General features: G+C 42.5%; 1 protein-coding gene and 1 pseudogene across 3 annotated transcripts in view; one reads left to right on the top strand and one right to left on the bottom strand.

Annotated features, from left to right (window-relative positions):
- Positions 1–14,318, bottom strand: part of nrxn1a (neurexin 1a) — a 1,876,664-nt gene that overhangs the window by 379,479 nt on the left and 1,482,867 nt on the right. The gene's annotated exons all lie outside the window — the stretch shown is intronic.
- Positions 797–1,007, top strand: LOC144504973 (U2 spliceosomal RNA; annotated as a pseudogene).

Genomic DNA, 14,318 nt, shown 5'->3' on the forward strand with positions numbered 1-14,318 from the left:
ATGTTCTTACACAATCCATCAACATTTATCGCAAGGACATTGTTCAAATTCACAGCATTATTTTTAACCAATCCCTACAACACCACAAAATATCCTATCAACTGCCTTTCATTCAATTACACTGTGTTGGTAACTCACACAGACTTTGACTTCGGAAAAATCAAGAAAGAAACATGAAGTGATCAAAATGATCCTGAAAAAGGTGCAGAGCTCACCAGAAATACAAGGTGGAATTTTCCGGCTATTCATGCCGACAAGATCTTACATTAATGGTTGAGTTCAACAGGAAACTCCATTGGTGCTGGCTAATGGTGAGGCGCCCTGCAAAGGGTTAGGCGGGAAATCCCACTCATATTGACCGATTTGAATTTGGCCACAAATTGTTGCTATTGGTCAAGTTATTTAAATAATATGACAAGATCTGCTACTTACAGTATTGTTTATGCTTTGATTGAAATGGTACTTTCATTTCAGGTGTAAATATAATTATGGCTTTAAGGAATATTCTTTGTGTTTCCCCTAAAGTCCATGGATCCATTCACATGCTTTAAAGTTCTCTAATGAAGTGTCCAAATGCCTATTCTTTATTTGTGATTCCAGCTAGTCAAGAGTATATTTTCTGACCATTAACTCCCATGTTGAGAGCAAAATACAAGTCAGAGCCATTTTGCGCCTGGACTGCATTTGAATACAACCAACCAGCTGCAGCTTAAAGTACACATGCAGGACTCTGACGTGCACCCCTAACAGGAACAATTTCAAACATAGGTTATTGGAACCCTTCCTTCTGTACCACATCGCTTCTCGGCCTTTTGGCTAAGATCAAGTGTAGTCTGCTGATGCTGCACTTGGTAGTGGTCATTGGGTCACATTATAAGCTTCATATGTTTCATATGTTTCATATGAAGCAATTTTTAAAAGCGGTATCTCGGCCTTTTGGCTAAGATGCAAATGAGATCAAGCCTTGGAGGAGGAATTCTCCGCCTCCTCCAATCAGCTTGGCTCATGTAGATCAGGCCCAAGACAGGGTAGAGGATTGCATGCCCTGTCTTGTCAGCTTGGATCGGAAATGTCTCAACTTGTTGAGACTCTGAATTGGACTTGATTTGATTGAATTGGAAAAGTATTTTTAAAAAACCAGTAAAACTGCTTATAGCACGCATGGTAAATGTATGCCTTGGGCCCCATGAAACAGGAAAGCACCCCAGCTGCCCAAATGTAGGATCCTTATGAAAACCAACACATCAGCATTACTGGGCCATTAAATCACTGCCTTGTTAACGCTGATGTGGCAAAATAGAAATCAGTCAATATATTTCTGTTGAGTTCTCTACCTATTTCTGATCATTCAAACCTAAATTCCAACAGGATCAGAAAATTTAGATTTGATTATCAACAGACTGATTATCTACTGCAAGCATCACAGCCAAGGTTTCTCCTGGCCTCCTCCAAGGATCATATTCAAACACGTGCCTCCCAAGCCCAGAAACATTTGTTATCTTCCTTGTTGCTCTGGCTTACCGGGAATTCTGGGAAAGACATTGCCTTTGCTGGCAATGCTCAAGGAACCTTAGGAACTTGAGGGATGAGAAACTTTCATGTTGTTTACACTGTTTTTTGGTAACCATACATAAAATCTTGCTTAATAATTTCTACTAGATTCAGAAATACTAGTTATTCATACCATGGAGTGGTATGGTGGCACAGTGGTTAGCACTGCTGCCTCACAACACCAAGGATCTGGGTTCAATTCCTTGGGTCACTGTCTGTGTGGAATTTGCACATTCTCCCATTGTCTCTGTGGGTTTCCTTCGGGTGCTCCAGTTTCCTCCCACATTCTGAAAGATGTGCTGGTTAGGTGCATTGACCCGAACAGGCACCGGAGTGTGACGGCTAGGGGAATTTCATAATAACTTAATTGCAGTGTTTCTGTAAGCCTTACTTGTGACTAATAAACAAACTTTAACTTTTATTTTAATGATATACATCAGGCACAACTGAGGACCCGAGTGTTAGAAATTAATTAGAAAGGTTTTATACCTGAAAATCTTAAAATCTTACACAGTCTGGATTCCATTATTCTGACCCTGATGCACAAATCCCTGCACGAACACAATGTTGACTGAGTACAGAGGGTTGCAGAGCTGAAATATAGTTCAGTGCTCTTTTATCTTTTATATTTTACAACCTTTAATCAAATGATGAAATAAAATATCTCCTAAAATAAATACAGGACAGCAGAAATTAAATTTGAAGTAACAGCAAATAATTAAAAGTTAATGCTAATGATCACAGTAATTATAGGAATCATTTTCCCACCTTTTCTTTCTGCAATTGATGTATTCTGCTATTCCTGTTGGTGAGCTCACTACAAGCTGTCAGGCAGTGTTCATTACTAATGCTCAAAATTGATGTACTGTCATGGTTTATTACATTTGGTAAGGATTGGTAAACATCAATATTTGTTCATTTCATTTCTCACTGAAATTATATAAAGATCCACTAACCTACACTGAGATGAGACCAGTTATTGGAAATGGGAAATCAGCGTCATGTTAGCAAATCTCAATGCAATTTTGATTGACAAGATTTCATATATTAAAGCCTATCTGTACTTTCACATTGTAGAGTGGTAGGGAGATTGGACATGTTTACTAAGGATGTGCTTATATTAGTTATTTTTGCTTGAGCATGTTCAATTTACATCCAAAAATATTTTAGTGGGGAAACATGATAAATAAACACTCCAAACATTCTTACTGGTAAAAACATGCAGACTGAAAATGTTATTTTCTTACAAGTGGTTTTTAAAAAAAATATTATCTACACTTTATAACCAAATTATTAAAATGGTATTTGTTATGAGAACAACTGATACTTCTGACAGAGGTGATCTTATTGAAACATAGGAAATGAGAGGACTTGAAAGGGTGGATGCTGAGAGGATGTTTCCCCTTGTGGGGGAGATTGGAACTAGGGGGAACACAGTTTCAAAATAAAGGGAGGGGGGTATTCGCTCTCGGCAGTGCAGTGGGCCGGAAGACATCAGCAGAGGCCATTTTGCGGGCTTCCTGCTGGGTGCCTGGATCACCATGCATCTCCGGTTTCAAGATTTCTGACATAATCGGCTCCGTGCCGAAAATCGGTGCAGAACTGATTACAACATGGAAATGAGTATTTCTATATCAATAGCTGGCCCCAGGACTGAAGTTTCTGGGCCCGCTCGGGTCCCCCCCCAAACCCCCACCCCTCCTAACCCCCCACCCCCCCGCCAGAACTGGTTCACTCCAGCGGGGATTACAACTGCTCACCACTAATGGGGAACAGGTGGTCCAATCCCACTGGAGTGAAGCGACTCCATTGAGGCCCCCCAGGAGGTTGGGGTGAGGGTGGGGCTCATCCTGGGTAGTGCCATTCTGGCAGTGCAAGCCTAGCCCCCGGCACTGCCCAAGGGGCAAACAGGCAATGCCCAAGGGGCACCTTATCACTGCTCACCGAGCATTGGGCAGTGCCAAGGGTACAGGACTAGTGGGGATGGGTCCTATTGGTAGGAGGGCCAATGAGGGGGTGATCCTTGGGGCTGGTGTGGTCCCGCAGCCACTCTGCCAGACGATCACAGGCAGAGAGAGGGAAAAAGAGATCAGGGCTGGCCATCCAGGTGGAGGGTCGGGGATATCGGGGGGGGGGGGGGGGGGGGGGGGCAGGCCAGGCCAGGCTGGGGAGGACATTGGGTCTGGCCTGGAGAGGTCCATGAAGATCGGAGGAGCGGCGATGAGGAGTCGCCGAGCTGGCCAGCGATTCAGGGACCAGCAGTGAGGGGCCAGTGCACATGCGCCTATTCTGGCACTGAATGATCAGCCCATGTGCAGTGCCACTCAGTGCTATGCTGCCAGCCTCTCCAGCGGGATTAGGCCCTGCCCACTTATTTTCAGAGTGAATCCTGCTCGGGCATTCTGCAGTGCTCTGAGTGTGGGAGATTCAATCTAAAAATCCTGCTATAAAAATCAGAAGGATTTACTCCCATTTTCATATGAATAGAATTCCTACAGTACAGAATGAGCACATTCGCCCATCATGCGTGAACTGACCACAATCCCACCCAGGCCCTATCCCCGTAACCCCACAAATTTACCCTGCTAAACCCCCTAACATTAAAGGGCAATTTAGCATGGCCAATCCACCTAATATCAACATCTTTGGACTGTGGGAGGAAACTGGAGGAAACCCACGCAGACACGGGGAAAATGGGAGAATGTGCAAATTCCACAGAGATAGTCACCCGAGGTCGGAACTGAACCCGGGTCCCTGACGCTGTGAGGCAGCAGTGCTAACCACTGTTTTCACGTGAATTGGGGACTTTGAGTATTTTCGGGAGAATCCTGGCCAAGGGGTTTCCCATTTCAGATCGAGATGAGAAGAAAATATTCGCTGAGAGGATGTTTAGACTGTGGAATTCTCTGGCTCAGAGAGTACTGGCAGCTGGGTCATTGAATTTATTCAAGGCTGAGTTGGATAGATTTTTGACCCACAAGGGAGTCAAGGGTTATGGGGTGGAGGGGGGGGGGGGGGGCGGGGGGGTAAACAGGAAGTGATGATGAGGCCATGATCAGATCAGCCATAATCCTATTGAATGTTGGAGCAAGTTTAAGTGGTGAAATGACCGATTCTTATTGCGAATTCTTGTGCTGTTGTGTTGAAAAAGATAATCAATAATAATCTCGGAGTTGTGCTGACAGATTTATTGAAGTTTAGTACTGCAATGATGTTAAATGCAATCTAAGTTTTTGGGAAATATTGTTACTGTTAAGAAAATAAGCACATTTACTGCTGTGAGAACCATCCAAGAGAACAGTTAGGAAGAATCACCTGAGTTATCAAGATAATTCCACAATGGACCAATCTTTGACATCTTTGACATGGCTTTGGGTGCAAGTCAAAGCATACAGTAGAATGTATTTGAAAATGAACAGATATATGTTACTACACACCTATTTACAGTTCTTTAAAACCCTAGCCTTTCTAATATGATTTATTGAGTCTTAAAAATAGAGAAGTGCTCTGAAAGTCAAGATTGAAAATAGTTCTTTACCTTTCACGGGAAGCCCTAATATTTCTAGGCAAAAGTGAAAAGGGCCATAGATCCACCCAAATATACCTCCATTCTTTTTCCATACCATATTGCCCATGGGAAAGGATGTTCCATCGTGACAATGGCCAAGGAAATCTACTCCACTGATCCTTTGCAGCGTTCACCAAGAAATCGGCATCGGGGTGCGATTTTTCACAGCGAGTGTCAGAAAGCTATTCGGTGTGAGGGGCACCCAGCCAACCAAAACCTGTCTTTTTAAAAATTTATTTGTTAGTGTCACAAGTAGACTTACATGAAATTTCTGTGAAAATCCCCCAGTTGCCACACTCCGGCGCCTGAGGGAGAATTTAGCATGACCAATGCACCTAACCAGTATGTCTTTCGGACTGTGGGAGGAAACCAGAGCACCTGGAGGAAACCCAGACAGACACGGGGACAACGTGCAAACTCCACACAGACAGTGATCCAAGCTGGGAATCAAACCTGGGTTCCTGGTGCTGTGAGGCAGCAGTGCTAACCACTGTGTCACCGTGCTCAAATTGGCGTTAACAAATTCACATCAGCCGAAGTTGCAGGATAGCTGTCTGGAGTGGGAACTCTGTCTGCTGTTCTTACTTCCCAAACCCAGAATATATGAAGTCCTTTTGTAGCATCCGTGCACTGCTCTTTCATTGTGAAGATGATGAGATGTTAACTACACCTTTGCATGAAGGTGATTTGCTGCTTGTTGCATCAATTGCTGTGCACTGTCAATTTTTTGACAGCATGAGTTTCTGCACTACTCACAGGAAATGTAGAAATGTAAGCGAGCTGGCTTTCAGGTAATTGCTAGGGTTATTCAACTTGGAGAAACTGTAATAAGGTATGTATGGCTATCATGGAATAATGCCTATCTTTTAATCAAGTTAATGCTTACCTAGCTTTCGATTCTTCCACTCCATTAGTTACAGCAAATTTTAAGAGGTTTTCCCTTTAATTTTGTGGAGTGACAAGTAGAATGCTCTCAGTGTTACTCCTAGTCCATTCTGTCCACTGGAAGCGTGAACATTTTTAAAACAGAAGTTTAACGCAAGAATTATAGCTCGAGTAAAATACATTCTCACCCATATTTTCCCAATGCATCAGTGAAGGTTATTACTCAAAGTTGAGATGGCTATTACACACAGAACTGAATTCCTGTAGGTTTGTACACAGTGATTTGCAGCTATTAAACAGACAAAACTGGGATTCCAGGATCTCTGTGCACACAGCAAGCAACAGTCTTTTCAACCAAATATGAGAAGGAGTATGTTATTCAGCCCTTCCACCCACTCTGTTATTCAGTGAGATCATGATTGAGCTTCTAGTTCAATACCATTTTTCTGCACTACCTCTATATCCCTTGATATATTTAAAATGTTGAAATCAAGCAATCTCAGTCTTGAACATATTCAATGGCTGAGCCACCATTGTCCTTCAGGGCAGAGCATCCTGAAGGTTCATCCCCTTTCACTGAAGAAATTCCTCCTCATCTCAGTCTTGAATGATCTATCCCTTATTATGAGACTGCGGTTGGGCTTTGAGTACTGCAAGAGCAGGCATCGTCACAGGTGGGACGGGAAAGTTTGGAGAGTGGATGATTTTAATGGCTCACCAAACTTTTAATGATGATGTTTGCCAGTGTCGGGGCCAAGAAATCTCACCCTATCCCCTGGTTCTAGGCTCCCCGTAAGAGTTTTAACAACACCAGGTTAAAGTCCAACAGGTTTATTTGGTAGCAAATGCCATTAGCTTTCGGAGCACTGCTCCTTCGTCAGATGGAGTGGAAATGTTTCCACTTTTCCACTCCATCTGACGAAGGAGCAGCGCTCCGAAAGCTAATGGTATTTGCTACCAAATAAACCTGTTGGACTTTAACCTGGTGTTGTTAAAACTCTTACTGTGTTCACCCTAGTCCAACGCCGGCATCTCCACGTCATGTCTAGGCTCCCCAGCCAGGGGAAACTTCTTTCTTGCGTCTATCCTGTTGAGGCCTGTAAGAATTTTGTATGTTTGAATGAGACCACTTATCATTCTTCTAAACTTCAGACAATATGAACCAGTTTATTTAACCTTTCCTCATAGGACATCCTTCCATTAGTTTGGGGCAGTCGGGCATGGCAGGAGCAGCACCACGGACACCTTGAAATGAGGTGTCAACCTTGTGAAGCTACAGCACATGTCTGCATGCATGCCCAACAGCATAGGCAGCAAGTGATAGACAGAACTATGCAATACTACAATCAGAGCTAAGCTATCCCACAATCAATGGATCAGGTCTAAGCTTTGCAGTCCTACCACATCCAGTTGTGAATGGCGATGGGCAATTAAACTACTCAATGGAGGAGGAGGCTCCACAAATATCACCATTCTTCAATGATGGAGGAGCCCAGTACATCAGTACAAAAGATATGGCTGAGACATTTGCAACAATTTTCAACCAGAAGTGTCAAGTGGATGATCCATCTTGGCAACTTCTGGAAGTCTCCAGCATCATAGATGCCAGCCTGTAGGCAATTCCATTCACTCCAGATGATATCAAAATACATCTGAAGACATTGAATACTGCAAAGGCTATGAGCCCTGACAATATTCCAGCAATAGTGCTGAAGACTTGTGCTCCAGAATTTACCGCACCCCCAATCAAGTTGTTCCAGTACAGCTACAACACTGGATCTACTCAACAATGTAGAAAAATGCCCAGGTATGTCCTATACACATGAAACAGGACAAATTCAACCTGCAGATTACCGCCCCATCAGTCTACTCTCGCTTATCATTGAACTGATGGAAGAGGTCATCTTGAAAGATCATCTTGAAAGGCATAACCATTTTTAGATGTGGTAGAAACAGTCAACAAGTGAAGGAGTCCAAATAAGAATGATTAAATTTAGGTTCCAAATTTCAGCTCAAATTTCCCTGATCTTGTTCATTTCTACAAAATACGAGAAACTAAATGATTGCTCCAGTGAATTGCTGCATTGTAATGTATACTAGCTTAATGTGTGAAAAAATGCCATGCAGCAGTTCAAGAGGCAGCTCACCACTACTTTTTCAAGAGCAAGTAGGATGGGCAATAAATGTTGGTCCAATTAGTAACACTCACACCCCATGAGAGAATTACAAATGAACATAAGTGAGGGGGCCATTGCTGCATTGCATGTTCCTTTCATAGTGATGTTGACAAACATATGGCCTCATCCACTTGTTCACAATTTGTCCAGTTTGTTGTGGAATACATTGCGACAAATTAGCTGCCATGTTTGTTGACAAAACAGCAAGGACTGAGGGTAAAATTTTAATTCATTCAAAACTCAGATGAGAGGTGATCTCACTGAAATTTGCAAAACTCTTACAGGGCATGTAACAGTAGGCTCAGATAAGATGTTTCTCCTGGCTGTTGAGTCTCAAACCCAAGGGACACAGTCTCAGAACAAGGGGCAGGCCATTTCAGACAGAGATGAGGGGGAATTTTTTCACTCAGAGGTGACGATTCTTTGGAATTCTCTACCCCAGAGGGCTGCGAAAGTTTAGTCATTGAGTATGTTCAAGATAGAATTGATAAATTTCTCAATACTGATGACATCAAGGGATATGGGAATAATGCAGGGAAGTGACGTTGAGGTAGATGATCATCCCTGATCTAATGGAATGGCAGAGCAAGCTTGATAGACCAAATGGCCTACTCCTGCTCCTGTGTCCCTGCACTGAAATTTGAGTTTAAAAAATAAACAGTTATTGAAGTGATGTTAATCTGTTGTTTCTTTTCAGTTACTGAATGGCTTTTTATGCATTTTATGTTGTTAGTTTAGATTTTTAACATAATCTCTCTGATCCACCATGGAGTGATAATGCTCGTCGATAGAAGTCCCTTTCTCAATAGTCAACATTTCAGCATAATTTTCTGCAAACTAGTGGCCTGTGAAAATCTTAAATGTCAAGACTGATTCCTACAAATAGAACATTAGTCACAGAAATCAATGACCTTGTTGAAAATTTTCATGGACCACACCATTAGCATTCAGAAGAATATGGCAATACACCTAACGACTTTTGATTGGGAGCAAAAATCAATCACTGGGGTGGGGATTTTCACAGGCCAGATCAGCAGTCCTCTGAGGAGCATGAGGAAATGTGAACAGTAAAAGGGACTTCTTTCTTCCTATTGATTATTAAAGGATTGGTACAGGCTTACAGTTGAAAGGCTAAATGTACATTTTAATACAGAAAGCAATTTTATGCTGCAGAATTTTAGCTATGAGGAGAGGTTGAAGAAACTTGGTTTGTTCTCACTGGAATGACGGAGGTTGAGGGGTAACCTAATAGAAGTCTACAAGATTATGAGGGGCATGGACAGAGTGGATAGTCAGAAGCTTTTTCCCAGAGTGGAAGAGTCGATTATAGGGGGCATAAGTTTAAGGTGCGAGGGGCAAGGTTTAAAGGAGATGTACAAGGCAAGTTTTTTGCACAGAGGGTGGTGGATGCCTGGAACTCGCTGCTGGGGGAGGTAGTGGAAGCAGATACGATAGTGAATTTTAAAGCGCATCTGGACAAATAAATTACAGGATGGGAATAGAGGGATATGGTCCCCGGAAGGGTAGGGGGTTATAGTTCAGTCGGGCAGCATGGTTGGTGCACGCTTGGAGGGCCAAAAGGTCTGTTGCTGTGCTGTAATTTTCTTTGTTCTTTGAATTGCCGTTTATGTTGAAGTATCAAACATAACAAGGCTGTGATACACAGACCTCACATTATAGACACTTCTAGTACAAATTTAGAGACTTATTCTGTGCTTTGTAAATTCTCAACTTGTTGACTTTGATATCACCAACAAAAGCACTGCACAAAGAGAAAGTGTACATTCACATTTACTAATGTGCAAATCATAAGCAAGTTGTTCAAAAGAACATTCAACAGCATATTCAAATTTATTTCAAAGTTTAATTTTTGCAAGAGAACTGTATTTACAAAAATGTGCAGCTGGAATTGAAAAACAAACTGAAATATCTAATTTTCTAATTCATACTTTTCGTCAACGAAGAATGCATTTGAAGATAGAAACATAGATGTAGAAAATAGGATCAGAAAATAAGCCATTCAGCCCTTCGAGCCTGCTCCACCATTCAACATAATCATGGCTGATGCCCTATCTTAATAAGAAGTTTAACAACACCAGGTTAAAGTCCAACAGGTTTATTTGGTAGCAAAAGCCACACAAGCTTTCGAGGCTCTAAGCCCCTTCTTCAGGTGAGTGGGAATTCTGTTCACAAACAGAACTTATAAAGACACAGACTCAATTTACATGAATAATGGTTGGAATGCGAATACTTACAACTAATCCAGTCTTTAAGAAACAAAACAATGGGAGTGGAGAGAGCATCAAGACAGGCTAAAAAGATGTGTATTGTCTCCAGACAAGACAGCCAGTGAAACTCTGCAGGTCCACGCAACTGTGGGGGTTACAGATAGTGTGACATGAACCCAATATCCCGGTTGAGGCCGTCCTTGTGTGTGCGGAACTTGGCTATCAGTTTCTGCTCAGCGACTCTGCGCTGTCGTGTGTCGCGAAGGCCGCCTTGGAGAACGCTTACCCGAATATCAGAGGCCGAATGCCCGTGACCGCTGAAGTGTTCCCCAACAGGAAGAGAACAGTCTTGCCTGGTGATTGTCGAGCGGTGTTCATTCATCCGTTGTCGCAGCGTCTGCATAGTTTCCCCAATGTACCATGCCTCGGGACATCCTTTCTTGCAGCGTATCAGGGAGACAACGTTGGCCGAGTTGCAAGAGTATGTACCGTGTACCTGGTGGATGGTGTTCTCACGTGAGATGATGGCATCTGTGTCGATGATCCGGCACGATGATCTCGGCCAACGTTGTCTACCTGATACGCTGCAAGAAAGGATGTCCCGAGGCATGGTACATTGGGGAAACTATGCAGACGCTGCGACAACGGATGAATGAACACCGCTCGACAATCACCAGGCAAGACTGTTCTCTTCCTGTTGGGGAACACTTCAGCGGTCACGGGCATTCGGCCTCTGATATTCGGGTAAGCGTTCTCCAAGGCGGCCTTCGCGACACACGACAGCGCAGAGTCGCTGAGCAGAAACTGATAGCCAAGTTCCGCACACACAAGGACGGCCTCAACCGGGATATTGGGTTCATGTCACACTATCTGTAACCCCCACAGTTGCGTGGACCTGCAGAGTTTCACTGGCTGTCTTGTCTGGAGACAATACACATCTTTTTAGCCTGTCTTGATGCTCTCTCCACTCCCATTGTTTTGTTTCTTAAAGACTGGATTAGTTGTAAGTATTCGCATTCCAACCATTATTCATGTAAATTGAGTCTGTGTCTTTATAAGTTCTGTTTGTGAACAGAATTCCCACTCACCTGAAGAAGGGGCTTAGAGCCTCGAAAGCTTGTGTGGCTTTTGCTACCAAATAAACCTGTTGGACTTTAACCTGGTGTTGTTAAACTTCTTACTGTGTTTACCCCAGTCCAACGCCGGCATCTCCACATCAAGCCCTATCTTAATGCCATACTCCAGCACTCTCCCTATACCCCTTGATTCCTTCTTAATTATATTCAGTGATTTAGCCTCCACAGTCTTCTGTGGTAGAGAATTTCACAGGTTCACTACCCTCAGAGTGAAGAAAGTTCTCCTCATCTCAGTCCTAAACGGCCTACCCTGTATCCTGAGACTGTGATCCCTTGTTCCAGTCCCTCCAGCCAGAGGAAACAACATTTGTGACGGGGCTGCATAGACTGGATGCAAGGTTTTATATGTTTCAATTAGATTCTCTTCTTATTCTTCTAAATTCCAGTGAATAAAGTCCCAGATGACCCAGTCTCTCCTCATATGACAATCCTGCCATCCCAGGAATCAGTCTGGTGAATCTTCACTGCTTCCCTGTATAGCAAATATATATTTTCTTCGATAAGAGACCAAAACTGCACACAATACTCCAGGTGCGATCTCACCAAGGCCCTGCACAGCTACAGTGAAACATTCTTGCTACTATACTCAAGTCATCTTCCAATGCAGGTCAACATATCATTTGCCTTCCTAGCTGCTTGCTGTACCTGCATGCTTTCTTTCAGTGACTGTTGTATGAGGACACCAAGGTTCCTTTGTATATCAACATTTCTCAATCTACCACTATTTAAATAATACTCTGCCATTCAATGTTTTTGTCTGAAGTGGATAACTTCACATTTATCTATATTATACTGCATCTGCCATGTACTTGCCCACTCGCTCAACCTGTCGAATTCACCTTGAAGCCTCTTAACATCCTCCTTTCCACTAAGTTTTGTGTTTTGTTCCCTCATCCAAATCATTGATGTACATTGTGAATAGCTGGGGTCCAAGCACTGATCGCTGCAGGATCCCACCAGTCACCACCTGTTCCCCATTGAAGTTCCCCAATTCATCTTAGCCAACTCACATCTCATACCTTTGTTGTTTCCCTTGTTTAGATTTAGGACCCCAGCTTCAGATTGGATTTCTGCACTTTCCAACTTAATGAAGAATTCTATTATGTTATGGTCACTGTTCCCGAAAGGTCCCTGCACAACAAAATTATTTATTAACCCTTTCTCATTGCTTAATACTAAATCAAGAATAGCATGATTCTTCAACATACTGGTCTAAAAAAAGACTCTGACACACTGCATAAATTCATCTGCCATTGTATTGTTGTTAATTTGATTTAGCGTGGATTATAATGTTCCTACTGGCCTCCGCCTAATTTTCAGGGAGAGCTTCAATTAAAATTATCCTGATGTAGAAAGTAATCAGCAATGCTTGACGTACCACCTTTAAAAAGAAAGACCCAAATTTTATTCCAATAAAGATTCAATTTGGAAAGATAAGCATTTTCAAAAAATGAAAATGAAAAGAATTATTCTTAGATACAAAATATTTTTGTCATTTGAATGAGGTGATAGAAACTATCAATTGCATCTGGTGTATCACACTGTGAAGGAAGTCAATCTCCTTGAATGTTACATCTTTACAGTCATGAGTAGATTCCAAATGAAAGTACTTGACTGACAAATACTCTTCTTACAACATAATGAATTAGAATTTGCTATTAACATTTCAATATCTTTTACCTGGAATTAGTAGACATCCTGCACCAACCAAGGAGTGAAACTTCTCCTCTGAAATTAATTTATCTAATAGATAAAGGTTAACCATTAAAGTATAGTTTCAAATTATTGCTTCTACCTCAGTCTGTCAGCTGTTAAAGTTCTCATCATATGTTAGTCACCTCCAGTCTATTCCAATATTTTCCTGATCACTAATCAATCCAGTCCTTGCTGACCTACATTGGTTTGCTATGCCAGATGCAGACGATTCAAAATTTGCCATTTTGTAAATGATCAAATACTTGAATAAATATTAGGTTTTTTTACCTTGTGATAACGGATTCGAGTGGATGCTACAACATTAGATGTTTTTGAGTTTGTGCTTGATTAGAGCAATTTTTAATAGAGGTCAGACAGGAAATCCAGATTCTCTCCAGGAAATTTTATCTATGTTTATTTCCCATCTCCTGAAGAATTAAAATTGTACATATTCCCTGGCAGTGCCTAATGGAAATGGCCAGTTGGAAGTAGCTGGCTCAGTGAGGCAAAATATCTTTTCATGCTTTATTTCCTGTATTCTTCAGCTACATGATCAAATTTACTCTGCTGATGTTTAGGCACAACCATGTTTTCGACTCAGTGACAGTGAAGGAACAGCAACCTCGTTCCAAGTCAGGATGGTTTGTGGCTTGGAGGGGCACTTGCAGGTGATGGTCTTCGAATGTGCTGCCCTTCTCCTTCTATGATGTGGAGATGCTGGCGTTGGACTGGGGTGGGCACAGTAAGAAGTCTCACAACACCAGGTTAAAGTCCAACAGGTTTATTTGGAATCATGAGCTTTCAGAGCGCTGCTGCTTCCTCCGAAGCAGTGCTCCGAAAGGTCGTGATTCTAAATAAACCTGTTGGACTTTAACCTGGTGTTGTGAGACTTTTTCTCCTTGTAGGTGTTAGAGGCCATGGGTTTATAAGGTGCTATTGAAAATGCCTTGGGCACAGTGGTAGGGAAAAGTGCTGAGGCAGTGCCTAACACTGCCAGGGGAGAGTGCCAGAGGGGTGTTCTATGAAGGATATGGAATGTTGTGTGGGTGGGTGTTCTGTAGGGGGAGGGGGTAGCTTT

Source organism: Mustelus asterias, chromosome 15, assembly GCF_964213995.1.
Source record: "Mustelus asterias chromosome 15, sMusAst1.hap1.1, whole genome shotgun sequence".
Classification (NCBI taxonomy): domain Eukaryota; kingdom Metazoa; phylum Chordata; class Chondrichthyes; order Carcharhiniformes; family Triakidae; genus Mustelus; species Mustelus asterias.